Raw genomic sequence first — 17,377 nt, forward strand, 5'->3', positions numbered from 1 at the left:
CGGTGACAGCGACAGACAGCGACAGACAGTGACAGGGTATCGGTTCTGGGCCTTTTGGCTAGTATCAAGTGTAGTATCTGTTCTTATAAGTTTAATGTCTGATACGTTCTCTATCCGAGGACAGTATATTTAGTGGACTTTTGGAGCAGGGAGTTGGAATAGGAGCTCGCTCTGTCCACTCCACGCACTGACTTGGTACTGTAGTACTTCCAGAAACGGTGCACCTCCTCAGGGAAATATCTTTGGTAATAAAAGTTAGATTTAAACGGGACCAAAAAGTACTTCCCTGGTGGTTCAGAGGGTAAAGTATCTGTCTACAATGCGGGAGACCCAGGTTCAATCCCTGGTTTGGGAAGATCCCCTGGAGAAGGAAATGGCAATCCACTCCAGTACTACTACCTAGAAAACCCCATGGACTGAGGAGCCTTGTAAGCTACAGTCCACGGGGTCGCAGAGTGGATTCGACTGAGCAACTTCACTTTCACTTTTCAGTACTTAGGAGACCTTGGAGTTAAATGTTAGTCCTGTTAAAACTACGTCCTTGTAAATAGTTTCAGGCTTCATCATACTTCAAAAAAATTGTAGTGGCAAACTAACACTTTGAATGTTGGTTTTTATTTATTTTTTTAGAAGGTTGAAACATGAACTAACAGTTTTTCTATTTTAGACTTTTATTCCACAGAACTTTTGTAATTTTTTATTGTCCAGGCTGCAGTGTAACATATCATATTGACTCGTTTTCCATGATATGAACTCTTGAAAAAAAAAAGTGGAAAGGTGCTGGCACACCAGAAATCTGACAAAGCACAGTGAACTTAGTGAGAAGAGAAGTGATACTACAGTAAAACAAGAAAGGCTGCAATGTTTAGGGGTTCCTACTGTGGAGCACCAGCTGCAACACTCTCCTAGCTCAGTTCAGTTCAGTCGCTCAGTTGTGTCTGACTCTTTGTGACCCCATGAACCGCAGCATACCAGGCCTTCCAACTCTTTGCGACCCCATGAACTGCAGCATACAAGCCTCCCTGTCCATTACCAACGCCCGGAGTTTACCCAAACTCATGTCCATTGACTTGGTGATGCCATCCAACCATTTCATCCTCTGTCATCCCTTTCTCTTCCCGCCTTCAATCTTTCCCAGCATCAGGTTCTTTTCAAATGTGTCAACTTCGCATCAGATGGCCAAAGTATTGGAGTTTCAGCTTCAACATCAGTCCTTCCAATGAACACCCAGGACTGATCTCCTTTAGGATGGACTGGTTGGATCTCCTTGCAGTCCAAGGGACTCTCAAGAGTCTTCTCCAACACCACAGTTCAAAAGCATCAATTCTTCGGCTCTCAGTTTTCTTTATAGTCCAACTCTCGCATTCATACATGACTACGGAAAAACCACAGCCTTGACTAGACGGACCTTTGTTGACAAAGTAATGTCTCTACTTTTTAATATGCTGTCTAGGTTGGTCATAACTCCTTCCAAGGAGTAAGCGTCTTTTAATTTCATGGCTGCAATCACCATCTGCAGTGATTCTGGAGCCCAGAAAAATAAAGTCAGCCACTGTTTCCACTGTTTCCCCATCTATTTGCCATGAAGTGATGGGACCAGATGCCATGATCTTCGTTTTCTGAATGTTGAGCTTTAAGCCAACTTTTTCACTCTCCTCTTTCACTTTCATCAAGAGGCTCTTTAGTTCTTCTTCACTTTCTGCCATAAGGGTGGTGTCATCTGCATATCTGAGGTTATCAATATTTCTCCTGGCAATCTTGATTCCAGGTTGTGCTTCATCCAGCCCAGCCTTTCTCAAAGGAGAGGTAAATTGTTTCCTCTTTCAACAGTGACCACAGAGAAGAGAGCACAGGGCCTAGTTGGGCCTCTGAGTTCTGGAAACTTCAAACACATTCTACACAAAAAAGTCCTGCCTGGGCTCATAAAGCCAGGTGACCCAAAACACGTTTGGCTTGGAGCTGGGCCTGGGCCAGAAAGGGGTGCAAAGCTAGCAAGTGAGGTGAGGCAAGCCCGCTACTCAGCTCAGCAGACGCGGCAGACCCTATTATCTTAGAGACGGGCAGGTGAGTGAAGGGAAGTGAGGGACTTGGTGGTAAGCTAAAGTGGGGATCGCAATGCAAGGCCTCAGGGCTCTAGAGCCAGGACACAACACTCACAGCAACAGAGGCTTGTCCATGTTCCCAAAAGCAGCTTCTGGCAAACTACTAGGCATTTGTAGAGACAGATGGCTGCCCGGAGCTGGCATATTGCATATTGAGTGCAGCACTTTCCACAGCATCATCTTTCAGGATCTGGAATAGCTCAACTGGAATTCTATCACTGCCGGGAGCCAGCGTGAGGAGCTCCACCCATGACAAAGGTCATGAGGAAGGAGGCTCGGCATACGCAAAGGCGGGATCGAGCCTCAGGAGTCCCCCTGGAAATTCTTGAGCATTTACCCCAAAACCAGAGTCTGCCTACTTTCTGCTTTGTGCTTTCACCTACACCTCTGACTTTACGGGGGGCTGTCCCCCACTACCTCTCTGAAAAAAGAGTTAGCTTACAGCTCCAGTTAATAATTCCTGGGTGTGACAGTGTTTCAACCTACAAACTCCTTTGGAAATCCTCTAGCCTGCCTGAATAGGTTTTTCCGGCCACATGTGATTGCTCAGAGCCTCCCAGCTGTGAGAGGCAGGAGATGTTCTAAACTGTCTAAATACAGATTCCTTTGAGCAGTTAAAAGATTGATTAGAAATTGTATTGGTGAAGGGTTTTTCACTTGTTGGGCCAATGTTTGCTGCTAAGTCTCCATATCCCTTACCTGCTGTGTCCCTGGCAGTGTATTGATTAATATAATTGGTGTAAATAGTAGCTTTAATGTTTGTAACCTGGGACCCTTGAGTTAATTCTTTTTCTTGTTATAGCCCACTGCACCTTTGCTCTGTAGGAATGCAACTTTATCTAATGCTTCTGGAGGGTGGCTCCTGACCAATCACCTTTAGAGAAAAATAAGTTTTCTGAAGAAAGGGTCTTAAACTGTTAACAGGCCTCCGGGCCAGAAGATGATGCAAATCACCTAAACTTTTGCATATGATAAGTTTGCAGGAAGAAAGCCTGGCTTACTGCATGACTCTACCCCTTCCCCCATTATCCTCTATGCATAACTTAAGGTATAAAAACTACTTTGGAAAATAAAGTGTGGGCCTTGTTCACCGAAACTTGGTCTCCCCATGTCGCTCTCTCTCCCAAATTCTGGTTGAGTCTCCATCTGGAGCGCGGAACCCGCCATGCTTGCTAATTATGCCTGGGCTTCTAAGATCGGACCGGGGAGGCCTCAGTGTCTCCTCTCCTTCGGGAGAACGGAAGGATGCCTGCGGCCTACGTAAGTGGTGCAAACTTCTTGTCTTGAAGTTTTATTGGTCTCCCGCGTAAACCAAGCTACTCAGCCTCTTTTCTCCACTGAATTTTCCTACTGAGCTATCCTCATTCTATTACTCTTTATATCTTTGATAAATATTTAAATAAATAGGTCGCCTATGCCGTCTCTCCTTCGAATACCCTGGATCAGCCGGGGCTGGACCCCGGCAGATGGCTACCATGGGACAGAGACCATGAGTCACAAACTGTATAGCAGGCCTCCAAGACTGAAAACTTGGTCAGGCCCACAACAGCAGCCAATCTAAGAAGTGGTTTGTCAGGATTGAGGAGGAGGAGGGCACTGGACAATCAACAGACAGACTAACTCCACCAGCATTTGTAGCTGGCCATGCCCGGCCTGGCCCAATGGGCACGTGAACAGTGGGCCACTGTGGCAGGCAACGGAAGACACAATGAGCCCCATACTTCTTGGGGACCTCAATCCTGAACTCCATGGAGTCACAGGGCCCAGTCATTTCTTGGGTTGGGTTGGGTTGGGTGAGGTGGAAATCTGGACTCTGCTAGCTGCCAACTTGGTTCAGAACTTCTTTCCTGCTTCCTGCCTTTTATTGTTCAAAGCATTAACCTTTCCTACTGTCAACCTCCTGCATTCCTCACTCTGTCTCAGTAAGTCCTTCCCCAATGACCTAACTCATACTATAACTCAGACTCTGAAAGTCAAGTGTTTATAAACATTTATATATTATATCCATTTATATAATTCGCATCTACACAATTAAAAAGCAACTGGGAAAAAAATATTTGCAAATCTATCACAAGTAGGGTGAAACTCAGTATTCTACAAAGAGACCTGAGAATGTGATCAGAAAAAAGCAAACCGCTCAATAAAATTTGGCTAAAAAATCCCACAGTTCTGGAACTTCCCTGGTGGTGGTTAAGAATCTGCCTTGCAATGAAGGTGGTAATGGTTCAATCCCTGGTCCCAGAAGATCCCACATGCCACAGGGCAACTGAGCCCGTACACCACAACTGCTGAGCCTGCCCTCTAGTGCGCATGCTGCAGCAAGTGCAGCCACTGTGATGACAGTCGCAGGCACCACAACTGGAGAGCAGCCCCCGCTGGGCACAACTAGAGAAAGACCGCACGCAGCAATGAAGACCCAGCACAGCCCAAAATAAAAACAAATTTAACCACAATTCTTGGGAAAGATAACAAATATCATTGTTTAGAGGCAGAAGAGAGTCATGACAAGAAAGGGACAGAAGAACATCTTCTTAGGAGATAGTAATGCTTTTTCTTAAGCAGAGTAATGGTTACAATTGTGTTTACTTTGTGAAATTTAATCAAGTTTTACACTTTAACATCATTTTTGTATGCTGTCCTTCAATAAAGTCTTTAAAATTAGTTATAATAAATATGATTTTTCATACAACTATAAAGAGAGAAATGCATATTTAAACAACAATGAGATATAATCTATAACCTGTGAGTTTGGCAAAAATGCAAGAGTCTGACAAGGTACCTGGTTCCTCAGGCTGCAGAAACAGGAAATGCTTGAGACCTCTGCGGGTCATCCTAGAGTCCCATCCTGACCTGTTACTCCTAACTCCTTCAGGGCAAGGATATCAGGGACTCTGAGGATACAATACCTTAGTGAAGGCACATGGCATCTGGATGAGGTCTGGGGCCAGCAGTAGAATTTCTGTCTGAGCAGAGAACAGGGAATGGTGGGGTTTCCCCTGGTGGCTCAGACAGTAAAGAAACTGCCTGCAATGCAGGAGACCCAGGTTTGATCCCTGGGTCAGGAAGATCCCCTTGAGGAGGGCATGGGAATCCACTCTAGTGTTCTTGCCTGGAGAATCCCATGAACAGAGGAGCCTGGCAGGCTACAGTCTGGGATTGCAGAGTCGGACACAACTGAGCAACTAATACTTTAACAGGGCATGATGGGGAAGGGGTACTAACTCAAGTTAACCAAGCTCCTAAGGGTCCTATGCATGAACTAGAAGGTGATGTAAATCACTTTAATGTGAGACACTCCCTTGCAGGAATGAAACTGTCTGAGGATCAATTCCCAAATACCTGGCAAAAACTCTCTTTATCCCTAGTGTTTGCTAGTTGAGGGCTGACTCCTGCCAGGCATGTCCAGAGGGGACCTCAGAGCTAATCTGTCCAGAAGGTTATTAGGGTTCCCTAAGAAGTGAAACAGATCACTCCCCCCACCCTTCCTCTCCCACAGGAGACAGGGAAAACCCAAGCCGGCAGGGAATCAGAGAGCCAGAAGCCAAGACAAGCTCAGGTGAGGACTTGACCCCAGGGGCCACCCACTCTTATCAAAACCATGGAGCTGTGGGCCTTGCGCCAGCAAATCCATGTGTGTGTCACCAGCAACCTTGCTGTCCTTCAATGTCGCCTTCCTCTTCTTGTGGCTTTCCCCCTCTTCTCGTGCAAAGTGTGCGGCAGGCGCAGCGACCTATGGCGCCACAGCAGTTTCTGCAGAGTGACGGGGGCCAGGACAGTGCCAAGGACCAAGCTAGAAGGGCTGACCAGAAGGGCTGACCACGCCCCTGGGGTATGCAAAGTAGGGTCCTCCTCTGCGGAAGGATGGGCAGGGGTGCAAAAAGGGATATGAAAGTTCTAGACAACTAGTGCAGTCACTGGTCTGGACTCCATCAGTGAGCGGGACCTGTGCTTCAGAACCTGGCAGTTCTTGGAACACCGTGATCAACTCCGCAGGTCAACTGCCTTCTAGCTGAGTGACCCAGGACAAGTTTCTCAGCCTCTCTGGTCTCGTTGATCACGACTGTGAAATGAAGATGATAACGGTGTCAATCCTCAAGTTTCTCAGCCTCTCTGGTCTCGTTGATCACGACTGTGAAATGAAGATGAGAACAGTGTCAATCCTCCTCAATCCAAGTGGGCTCGATCATAGCAAAGAATGCAGGGCAGTGCCTGGCAGGTGGCTGTCGTGAGGTCAGGGATCTTTCCCCTCAGGTTCGTGGCTCAGATGGTAAAGCGTCTGCCTACAATGCGGGAGACCCTGGTTCAATCCCTGGGTCGGGAAGATCCCTTGGAGAAGGAAATGGCAACCCACTCCAGTATTCTTGCCTGGAAAATCCCATGGACGAAGAGCCTGGTAGGCTACAGGCCATGGGGTCGCAAAGAGTCGGACACGACTGAGCGACTTTCTTTCGACTGAATTAGAGAGTCAGTTCGGAGAAGGCAATGGCATCCCACTCCAGTACTTTTGCCTGGAAAATCCCATGGACGGAAGAGCCTGGTAGGCTACAGTCCATGGGATCACTAGAGTCGGACACGACTGAGCGACTTCACTTTCACTTTTCACTTTCATGCATTGGAGAAGGAAATGGCAACCCACTCCAGTGTTCTTGCCCGGAGAATCCCAGGAACGGGGAAGCCTGGTGGGCTGCCGTCTCTGGGGACACACAGAGTCTGACACGACTGAAGCGACTTAGCAGCAGCAGCGGCGGCAGAAAGTCGGTTAGGAGGAGGGGCGACTGTGATAGTTTCACAGACCCTGCAGCTCTCTAGCGGCTTAGCGGAGAACGGAGGAAAGACAAGTGCGCCCGCCTGGTGACCCCGGGGTCTCAGTTAAGGAGCCTAGCCGTTACGAGGGCGACGGAGACCCGTTCTCAGGCAAGGCGGTTCCTGCCTCTCCCCTCCCCCGCCCTCGTAATTCTCTCTCTGCTCAAACTCTGGGCTCTGTCTGCCTGGCGGCCCCCGACAAACCCTAATTTCCCAAATGCACAGTCATGATGACCCAGGATTTGTTTTGCGAGCAAGCCGGCCGGTCTCGTGCTGCAGCTCCCTCCATCGACCCCCTGAGGCGGCCAACTGCAAAACTCCTGCGTTTTCCCCGGAGCTGGAAAGTGTGCGGCGAGCACAGCGACCTCCAGCGCCACAGCAGCTTCTGCAGAGCGGCCGGGGCCGGGAGGACCGACGGTGCCGAGAGCCGAGCTGGACGGTGGTGGTCACGCCCCTGAGGGGCGGGGCATGTAAATTAGGGCCCTCCTCTGCGGAAAGATGGGCAGGGGTGCAAAAAGGGATGTGAATGTTATAGAGAACAAGTGCAGTTTCACTGTTCTGGAACAGACATAGGAGAGTAAGCCAGAAATGTCCACTGAGGGTTGGGGTGCTCACCGTGCATTTACTGGAGCTGAAGGGAGGACGGTGATAGCTAGGACAGAGCCTATGGCATCGCTTCTCCGCCTCTTGGCTACGATCAAGTGTAGTATCTTCTTATCAGTTTAATATGTGATATGCCCTTTATCTGAGGACAATATATTAAGTGGGTTTTTGGAGTAGGGAGTGGGAATAGGAGCTTGCTTTGTTCACTCCACAGACAGACCTTGTCTTGCAGTACTTCCAGTAATCATGCACCCCTCTCAGGGAAACGAGAAAGTATGAACAATACACTTGTTACATCTTTTTCAATGTCTTCCTCATCTTTTTGTTACTGGGTACAGATCTATATGGGGCTTTCTGTTTTGTTTTGCAAATGTGTGTTATTCTATTTTCTTGTTTGGGCAGTTTAATTAGGAGTACTATTTCTTGTAAGGACTATATCCATGCACCAATTTTATGTTAAATTTCTCTTTTATATTTCAAAGCACTGTAATAAGGCTGTTTCCAGCTCCCTTAGTAGTTTTGTTTGTCTTTACTACTGGATTATTTCTTTTATCCAGTGACAAGGCACTGCTCTCAACACCTAACAGAACTTTGAAACGATTCAGGGTTGCTGGAGTCCCCAGGGGAAGACTCTCAGCTCTGGGAATTTTTTAAATTCAAGATTCCACCCAAGTGTGCTTTTCCTAAAAGAAGAAACTGAAGAACAGAAAGATTAAGAAGCTTGTCCAAAGTCACCCAGATAGAAATTAGCAGAAATGAGCTGTGAACAATCGTTGTACAACAGAAAACATCTACATTTCCTGGGCCTCACACCCAAGAAGGAAATTGTCATTTGATTATCTGATAAGGGTGCTGAAACTGGCAATCTCACCCCACCTTTCATCCTTTGCCTTCGCCAGGAAAGGTGTTGATGAACAAATGGGAAGGAGGTAGTGGGACAAGTTGGGGGTGAAGGAAGGGGCCCAGTTTGTCAGGACAACACCAGGTTGTGGGCTTACCCAAGTCCAGTCTCCTTTAAATGGGAACTCCAGTCCCCACTTCCAAATCCAGCCTGGGGCCCAGGGAGCCTTCCTCCATTAGTGATCATTTTATTTCCTGGCAGCCTCACCTCTGCAGCCCTTTCTGTCCACAAGATCACAGCCCAGAACATAGTGCACTGGAGGATACGCTACAGAGAATATTTGAACATTCTTACTTTAAGCATTCACAGATGGAGTGCCCGTCAGGTTGAAGGTCTCAGTGCCTGCCCTCATGAAATGGACATTATAAAGAAGAAGTGGGAGAGACACACAATGACTCAAGAGGCTCATTTCAGATAGTGATACAAGCCATGAAGGGAAACAGGGAAATATGCTGGAGAGTGACTGGTGAGAGAGCTATTTTACATGGGGGAGAGGTGCTCATGAAAGCCTCTCCAATGGTGACATCAGAGGCAAGATTAATTGGCCAAGAGTCAAGGAAGAATTCCAGACAGAAGGACAGACTAGCTGGCACCTATCTAGTTCCTCCCATTGGCTCCTTGTCCTGGGTCAGATTCCAGTTGCTGACTGATGTTCTTCGTCAGAGCTGGATCCCCACCAGACTAAGCGCTGAGCCCAGAAGCTGGTTCTTCACAACCACAGCTCTGCAATGCCCAGCACGGTGCTGGCCACACAGTAGGCAATCAGAACATCTTCCATGTTTCATGACTACATGATGGATTGACTAAATATACTCAAGAAGTTCCTTGAGTGTCGGAACCAAGCACCCAGCCTTAACTGGGAGTTTCCTGGTCTGTGGTCCTTGAGACCTTGGGGGTTGGGAGGGATACCTATAAAACCCTGCACGTTCAGGAAAGGTCTGGTAATACTGAACCCTCACGACTTTACTGGGGAGGAGAGAGTTCTTGGAGGAGAAAGTCAGAGGCCATGGGAGGGATGGAACTGGAGAGAGAGGCTGTCCCCACCCCCACCAAAGCCTGGTGGGTTGAACCCTGGACTGATAGTCATCATGAGTCCTGCCCTGTCAAGTAAACTGCCTTGGAAAAGCCACCTCGCCCTGGGAGCCTTGGTTTCCTCTGCATGCAATGAGGACCTTAGATGATTCCAGGTCGCTTTCCCCAAAACAGCCCAGGCTCTGGAATAGGGGAAAGTACAGGATGGGTGGAGCTCACCTGGGAAGCAGCTGAGGACATCCTTGTCTCCACAGCATCCCAACCAAGTACCTGAGTGCACAACTGAAGGGAGGAGAGGAGTCTGCAGGTAGAGGGATGGGGAGGGGAGTGGAGGTCCAGGAGCGGCTTCAGACTGGAAATCACAAAGAGCCATATTTCGAATCCCACCTATGCTTCCTCAAGAATAAAACAAAGAGGGAATTCCCTGGCTGTCCACTGGTTACAATTCTTTTCTTCCACAGCACAGGGCACAAGTTACATCCCTGGTTGGGGATCTAACATCCCAAGGTCAAAAATAAATAAATAAATAAATTAATTAATTAATTAATATATAAAATGGGGAAAACACAACCTACTAATTAGTCTGAGTGTGAAAAAAAAAATAAAGAGAAATTGTGGGAAGGGGGTCTTAGAGACCCTTTTCTCTGGCCAGGGGCCCATTCAGAAGCAACTCATCCAAAACCAAGTCCCAGAGTTCAGGCCAGGGCGGAAAAGGAGCAGATGCTGCCCCCTGGTGGATGAGTCTGTCACTGCCTAAGTCTGAAGAAAAGGGGAGGAGTCAAGTTGGATCTTCCCTGGTGGCTTAGACGGTAAAGTGTCTGCCTACGATGCATGAAACCTGGGTTCAATCCCTGGTTCGGGAAGATCTCCTGGAGAAGGAAATGGCAACCTGCCGGGAGCCAGCGTGAGGAACTCCGCCCGTGGCAAAGGTCATGAGGAAGGAGGCTCGGCATACGCAAAGGCGGGATCGAGCCTCAGGAGTCCCCCTTGAAATTCTCAAGCATCTACCCCCAAAACCAGAGTCTGCCTATTTTCTGCTTTGTGGTCTCACCTACACCTCTGACTTTATGGGGGGCTGTCCCCCACTACCTCTCTCTGAAAAAAGAATTACCTTACAGCTCCAGTTAATAAAGTTCCTGGGTGTGATAGTGTTTCAACCTACAAACTCCTTTGGAAGTCCTCTAGCCTGCCTGAATAGGTTTTTCCAGCCACATGTGATGTTCAGAGCCTCCCAACTGTGAGAGGCATGAGATGTTCTAAACTGTCTAAATACAGATTCCTTTGAGCAGTTAAAAGATTGATTAGAAATTGTATTGGTGAAGGGTTTTTCACTTATTGGGCCAATGTTTGCTGCTAAGTCTCCATATCCCTTACCTGCTGTGTCCCTGGCAGTGTATTGATTAATATACTTGGTGTAAGTAGTAGCTTTAATGTTTGTAACCTTGGACCCTTGAGTTAATTCTTTTTGTTGTTATAGCCCACCACACCTTTGCTCTGTAGGAATGCAACTTTATCTAATGCTTTTGGAGGGTGGCGCCTGACTAATCACCTTTAGAGAAAAATAAGTTTTCTGAAGAAAGGGTCTTAAAATGTTAACAGGTCTCCGGGCCAGAAGATGATGCAAATCACCTAAACTTTTGCATATGATAAGTTTGCAGGAAGAAAGCCTGGCTTACTGCATGACTCTACCCCTTTCCCCATTATCCTCTATGCATAACTTAAGGTATAAAAACTACTTTGGAAAATAAGGTGTGGGCCTTGTTCACCGAAGCTTGGTCTCCCCATGTCTTTCTTTCTCTCACTTTCTGGCTGAATTATTCAGCCTCTTTTCTCCACTAAATTTTCTCACTGAGCTATCCTTATTTAACCACTCTTTATATCTTTAACATTTAAGTAAGCTGTTGTTTCCTGATCACCAAAGCCGTCTCCCTTCGAATTCCCTGGATCCACCGGGGCTGGTCCCCGGCAGCAACCCACTCCAGTATTCTTGCCTGGAAAATCCCATGGACGGAGGAACCTGGTTAGGCTATAGTCCATGGGGTCGCAAAGAGTCGGACACGACTGAGCGACTTCACTCACTGACTTCACTCAAGTTGGACAGGTTCCTTTCTTTCCTTCTGGGGTCTTTTTGTTTGTTTCTTTTTCTGGCCATGCCACCCAGTTTGTGGGATCTTAAATCCCCTACCAGGTATTGAGCCCTTGCCCTTGGCAGTGAAAGCGTGGCGTTCTAACCTCTGAACTGCCAGGGAATTCCCCTGGAGTCATCCTTTCAGACAGGACCTTCACTTCAGTTTGAGGTTGAGAATGGAAAAGCCACCCTTTTCAAATGGTTTTTGTGGAGGTAAGATCAAATGTAAATGAACATTTTCTGAGTAGGAAATTTGATTTCAGTGACATTTCTTATGTTTTTGCTGCTGCTGCTAAGGCACTTCAGTCGTGTCCGACTCTGTGCGACCCCATAGACGGCAGCCCACCAGGCTCCCCCGTCCCTGGGATTCTCCAAGCAAGAACGCTGGAGTGGGTTGCCATTTCCTTCTCCACTGCATGAAAGTGAAAGTGAAGTTGCTCAGTCGTGTCCGACTCTTAGCGACCCCATGGACTGCAGCCCACCAGGCTCCTCCGTCCATGGGATTTTCCAGGCAAGAGTACTGGAGTAGGGTGCCATTGCCTTCTCTGTCTTATGCTTTTACAAGGGCCTAATAGCTGGTGCTGGGAAGGCAGAGGCTGGAGGAGGCTGGAGGGTGGAGAAGGTTATGAAGAGGCAGTTGCAGCAGATTGTAATGTCTTAGGAGACAGATCCACATGGGGACAGATTCCAGCATCCATCTGCACAGGACATGGGCACTTGGGGAGACCTTGGCCTCAGGAGGGCTGTTAGGTGATCAGCAAGAAACAGCAGTCAGAGCCCCAAGAGGGTGACAGTGTCATGGGAGCAATAGCTAACAACTTTGAGGGAGGAGGAACAAGCCCACCAGAGAGAGACAGAGAGGTGAGTTGAGGGGAGAGAATCAGGCTCACGCTCTGCAGGGAACTCGCTGTGGGCCAGTTATCCAAGCTGAGAGATTCTTTAGAACGTTCACAATAGGGGCCAATCCCCAGAGAATTTATAGGTTTAATTAAAAAAAAGAAGAAAAAAAAAAAGAATTTACTTATCTGGCTGTATCGGGTCTTGGTTGTGGCACACAGGCTCCTGAGCACTCAGACTTAGTTGCCTTGAAGCATGGGGGAATCTTAGGGCCAGACCACGAATCAAACTGTGTCCCCAGCATAGGGAGGCGAATACTTAACCACTGGACCACCAGAAAGTCCCTGATTCAGCTTCTTAATTTCATTGATTTCTGTCAAGTCACCCATGTTGTTTGACCCACACTGGGGGGGGCATAGCTTTGAATGGATGCATGCTCAAATTTGGGAATTTGCCAGTGTCATGTAGAGGACTTGATAAAAACAGAGCTGGGGCCTCCTTCCAGAATTTCTGATCAAGAAATTTGAGGAATTTGTCAGGCCCAAGCTAAGCACATTATACATTGTCTCATTGGACCCTCAACCATTCATTCAACACTTATTCATCAAGAGTCAAGTACGTTCAGAGCACTACCATAGGTGCTGATAATACACCTGCAAACAAAATATTTACCATCAAGGTGAAAGACAATACAGGACTAATGGCTGTATATTTGTGAATATACTCATATTCTATGTCTGTGTCCATATCCACATGTGTATCTATGCCACGTGAGCATCATGGGTGTCAAAGCAACTTGGCAGCCCAGCAGAAACATAAGACCAGGGAAAGTGGGATATGAAACAGGAATCCTCAGGGTGAGTAGGCAGAGATAGTTCACAAGACTGTAAATTGGAATCAAATGCCTATTTTACAGGCAAGAAGTAACTTTCCCTAGGGTATACTCATCAAGACATCCCCCTGTGCTTTCATTTCCACGGGTAGATTCACTAGTACCTGCATCAGAGAGGCATTCTTATCATCCCCAGTTAGAATATCAGGACCCCTGGTTAGCAGGATGCTTGAATGCAACTCCTGACTTCTTTTCACATTAGGCAACTTTCTTAGCCTCTCAGCACTTCCATCTGTAACAATGCTTTCAAGAAATATATGTCACAAACATAACTTTCTCCCCTTAGGCCACGCTGTGTGGCTTTTGGGATCCCAGTTCTCCAACCAAGGATGGAACCTGGGCTCCTGCACTGAAAATACTGAAGCCTAACCACTGGAGCACCAAGGAATTCCCTTGCCCAGGTAAATTGAAATATTCTTAAGGCATATAAAAAATAAAGAGGAGTGAGTGAAATTAAGTTTAATACGTTCTTTACTCAAGATTTCTCAAATTCTGGTGGTCCAGTGGTTAGAACTCCATGCTTCCCAATGACAAGGGCAGGGGTTCCATCCCTCTTCCGGTTCTGGCAAACCCTTGCAAACCCCCCACGAATAAAACACAATATCTAAAATATCATTTCAATATGTAATTAATATCATCATTACAGAGATTTTTTTTTACAATTTTTAATATTAAGTTTTAAATCCCCATGTGTTTTTTCCACTTTCAGTACCTCTGAATTGGGAGAAACCACCAGCCCAGAGTTCCCTGGCTGCATGTGGTTAGTGGCTGTGACGGCTCAGATCAATAGAATGTTTCCTGTTGTTTAGTCTGTGTGTCCAGCTGTTTCGGTCCTTGTGACCCGCCAGGCTCCTGCGTCCATGGGATTTCCTAGGCAAGAACACAGTCGTGGGTTTCAATTTCCTCCTCTAGGGGATTTTTCCGACTCAGGAATCGAGCCCGTGATTCCTGTCTTGCAGGCGGATTCTTGACAATCTGAGCCACCAGCGAAGCCCACAGCTGATGAGGGGCAGGGAAACGAGGGTCTAGGCGGAGGGAGCTTTCGGTAGGAGGCCCGGGATCGGTTTGGTTGTAGAAGCACCGAAGGACAAAGGCGCTGGAGTTGGAGTGAACCCCTCCCGCGGCCCGGCCCCGCCCTCCGCTTCCACACGCCTCCTCCCTTCCCCACTGTGGGCCATCCGCCTTCCGCCTGGCAGGGAAGCCCCCTCCACACACCCGACCCTACGGAGCCCCTCTCTCCGCAGGAGGAAGCCTGAGTAACACACTGCAGTCCGGACGTTTCTGGCGAATCAGTCTTGCGACCTTGTCTTGCGACAGCTCGTCGCACGGGTCCGTCTCGCCGGCCACCCCGCACCCGCACCGGTCGGGTCTCTCCTCTCCACTAGCCCCAAGGAGGAGCTCCCCTGCCGCCGCCCCGAGGCCGTCCCCAGGGCGCTGCGGTCCCGCCGGAGCCACGCCTTCTCGGCGACAGAGGGCGGGGCATGCAGATTCGAGACGGCGCTTCCGCCCGAGAACCACAAAGCCGCGGCAGATGCGGGATTTCTCTTTTACAATGTGGAGAATCCAACTTCTGCCCGAGAGTCTGGTGTAGTGCCGCCATAGCACTGTCAACGAGGCAAAGGAAGGGAGACCTGGAGTGAGCGGGGACCCGGTCACACTGAGTGCAACGTGCACGACAGCCGGACGGTGACAGCGGCGGGCGGTGCCACACTATCGCTTCTCGGCCTTTTGGCTAAGATCAAGTGTAGTATCTGTTCTTATCAGTTTAATATCTGATACGTCCTCTATCCGAGGACAATATATTAAATGGATTTTTGGAGCAGGGAGTTGGAATAGGAGCTTGCTCCGTCCACTCCACGCATCGACCTGGTATTGCAGTACTTCCAGGAACGGTGCACCCCCTCGGGGACACAGACGGAAGTGTCCAAAAGCAGAATCTGGTCCTTTCCTGTATAGGATTTGGCTATCTCAGGGAGGTTTTTTTTGGTTTGTTTACATCCTTTTTTCTTTCTTCCTGGCAGGAGGCATGAGATCTTCTGTCTACTCAACCCTGATTTACTTCTTTCTATGTTTTTAATGTTACTTCTGTAATCATGTTTTCTGACTTCAGGCAGTTCCCGCAGAAAGCCACCAAGATCCACCTGCGGTCTAGGTTAAAATGATGGGTTTTCGGCTCAGTGTGTGTGTTGTTTATACTGAGATTTCATTTATACAGGTCAGTGCCCGACAAAGAGAGATGAGTACCATTGCAGAAGTTGTGTTATTACTTGGAGTTAATACTTAGAAAAGAAAGGGCCTAAAGTAAGAGCCACTGTGTCTTTTAGATATACAAGGCAGGCTCTTCAGCTCAGCACAAAGTTCAAATCAAAATAAGCCAGAAGGAATGACTCTTCCTTCCTAGCCCAGTGATTAAGAATCCACTTGCCAATGGCAAGGGATGGGTTCAAATATTGGTCCAGGAAGATTTCACATGCCCTGAGACAACTAAGCCTCTTTAACACAACTACTGAGCCTGTACTCCAGAGCCCATAAACCACCATTAGAGAGTAGCCACCGCTGCCAACTAGAGAAGACTCTAGCATCAAGGAAGCCCCAGTGCGGTCAAAAATAAATAATTAATTTTTTAAAAAACCCTCAACAGTAAAAACACTAAGGTCATGACATCTGGTCCCATCACTGCATTGCTAATTGAACGGGGGAAATGTGGAAGCAGTGACAGATTTCCTCTTCTTGGGCCCTAAAATCACTGAGGATGGTGACTGCAGCCAGGAAATCAGAAAATGATTGCTTCTTGGCAGGAAAGCTATGACAACCTAGACAGCGTGTTAAAAAGCAAAGACATCACTTTATCGACAATGGTCCCTATAGTCAAGGCTGTGGTCTTTCCAGTAGTCATTTAGGGATGTGAGAGCTGGACTATAAAGATGTCAGAGGCCGAAGAACTTTGGAACTGTGGTGCTGGAGAAGACTCCTGAGAGTCCCTTGGACCACAAGGAGATGAAACCAGTCCGTCTTAAAGGAAATCAACCCTGAATTGTCCTTGGAAAGACTGATGCTGAAGCTGAAGCTCCAATACTTTGGCCACCTGATGGGAAGAACCCACTCCCTGGAAAAGACTGTGATGCCGGGAAAGATTGAAGGCAGGAGAGGAAGACAGAGGATGAGATGGTTGGATGGCATCACCACATCAATGGACATGAGTTTGAGCAACTCCAGGCGATACCGAAGCACCGGGAAGTCTGGGCATGATGCAATCTACAAGGTTGCAAAGAGTCAAACAGGACTTAGCAACTGAACAACATGAAACAACACCAGATCCTCTGTGCCAGGACTTTTTAGTAAATGGATGTTTGGAGCAGGGAGTTGGAATAGAACTTTACTCCATCCACTCCACCCATTGACCTGGTATGGTAGTACCTGCAGGAATAGTGCACCCCTCTCAGGGGAAAGAGAAAGTATGAACAACAGGCTTGTTACATCTTTTTCAGTGTTTTCCGTGTTTTGCTCTGGGTACCTGTCTCGTGAAGGTTTCTGTTTTATCAATATGTGATTTTCTGTTGCCCTGTTGGGGCAGTTTACTTAGGAGTACTGTTTCTTGTGAGGGTCATATCCATGGAGCAACATTATGCAAAATTTCCTTTAACTTTCAAAACACTTTATACGGAGCTGTCCAGATCATTTACTACTTTTGTTTCTTTTTAATACGGGATTATTTCTTCTATCCTGTGGACAAGGCTCTGCTCCCAACACCTAACAGATGTCTGAAACAGTGTGGGTTTGCTGGAGTCCTCAGGGGAAGACCCTCAGGTCTAGGAAATTTTTAAATTCTCGGCTCCACCCAAGTGTATTTTCTCTAAAAAAAGAAACTGAAGAACAGAAAGGTTAAGTAACTTGTGACAGTCACCCAGCTAGAAATTAGCTGAAGTGGGCTGTGAACAATATCTGATTCACAGATCTTGTTTCCTCGACAATCTTTGAAACTTCCTAGCTCCTCTCTTACATCTCCTGGGCCTCTCACCCAAGGGGGAACCTGTCACTTGATTAAAGATAAGAGACCTGAAACTGGCAGTCTCTCCTCC

General features: G+C 47.6%; 2 long non-coding RNA genes and 3 other non-coding genes across 5 annotated transcripts; 3 read left to right on the plus strand and 2 right to left on the minus strand.

Moving 5' to 3' along the window:
* Nucleotides 1-38: 38 nt before the first annotated feature.
* Nucleotides 39-229, plus strand: LOC112442858 (U2 spliceosomal RNA). Its single transcript, XR_003031146.1, has one exon. It is a non-coding gene; the product is annotated as a U2 spliceosomal RNA (small nuclear RNA).
* A 4,326-nt stretch (nucleotides 230-4,555) lies between these two features.
* Nucleotides 4,556-7,483, minus strand: LOC104975091 (uncharacterized). Its single transcript, XR_009491757.1, has 2 exons — nucleotides 7,110-7,483; nucleotides 4,556-6,231 (listed from the first exon to the last, which is right to left on the minus strand). It is a non-coding gene; the product is annotated as an uncharacterized lncRNA (long non-coding RNA).
* Nucleotides 7,484-7,576: 93 nt separating this feature from the next.
* LOC112442859 (U2 spliceosomal RNA) lies at nucleotides 7,577-7,765 on the plus strand. Its single transcript, XR_003031147.1, has one exon. It is a non-coding gene; the product is annotated as a U2 spliceosomal RNA (small nuclear RNA).
* A 6,138-nt stretch (nucleotides 7,766-13,903) lies between these two features.
* LOC132343079 (uncharacterized) lies at nucleotides 13,904-15,404 on the minus strand. The gene is made up of 2 exons (XR_009491758.1): nucleotides 14,514-15,404; nucleotides 13,904-14,168 (listed from the first exon to the last, which is right to left on the minus strand). It is a non-coding gene; the product is annotated as an uncharacterized lncRNA (long non-coding RNA).
* Nucleotides 15,011-15,201, plus strand: LOC112442844 (U2 spliceosomal RNA). The gene has a single exon (XR_003031132.1). It is a non-coding gene; the product is annotated as a U2 spliceosomal RNA (small nuclear RNA).
* Nucleotides 15,405-17,377: the final 1,973 nt, after the last annotated feature.

The sequence above is a fragment of the Bos taurus genome, chromosome 19 (genome assembly GCF_002263795.3).
Source record: "Bos taurus isolate L1 Dominette 01449 registration number 42190680 breed Hereford chromosome 19, ARS-UCD2.0, whole genome shotgun sequence".
In the NCBI taxonomy this organism is placed as follows: Eukaryota; Metazoa; Chordata; class Mammalia; order Artiodactyla; family Bovidae; genus Bos; species Bos taurus.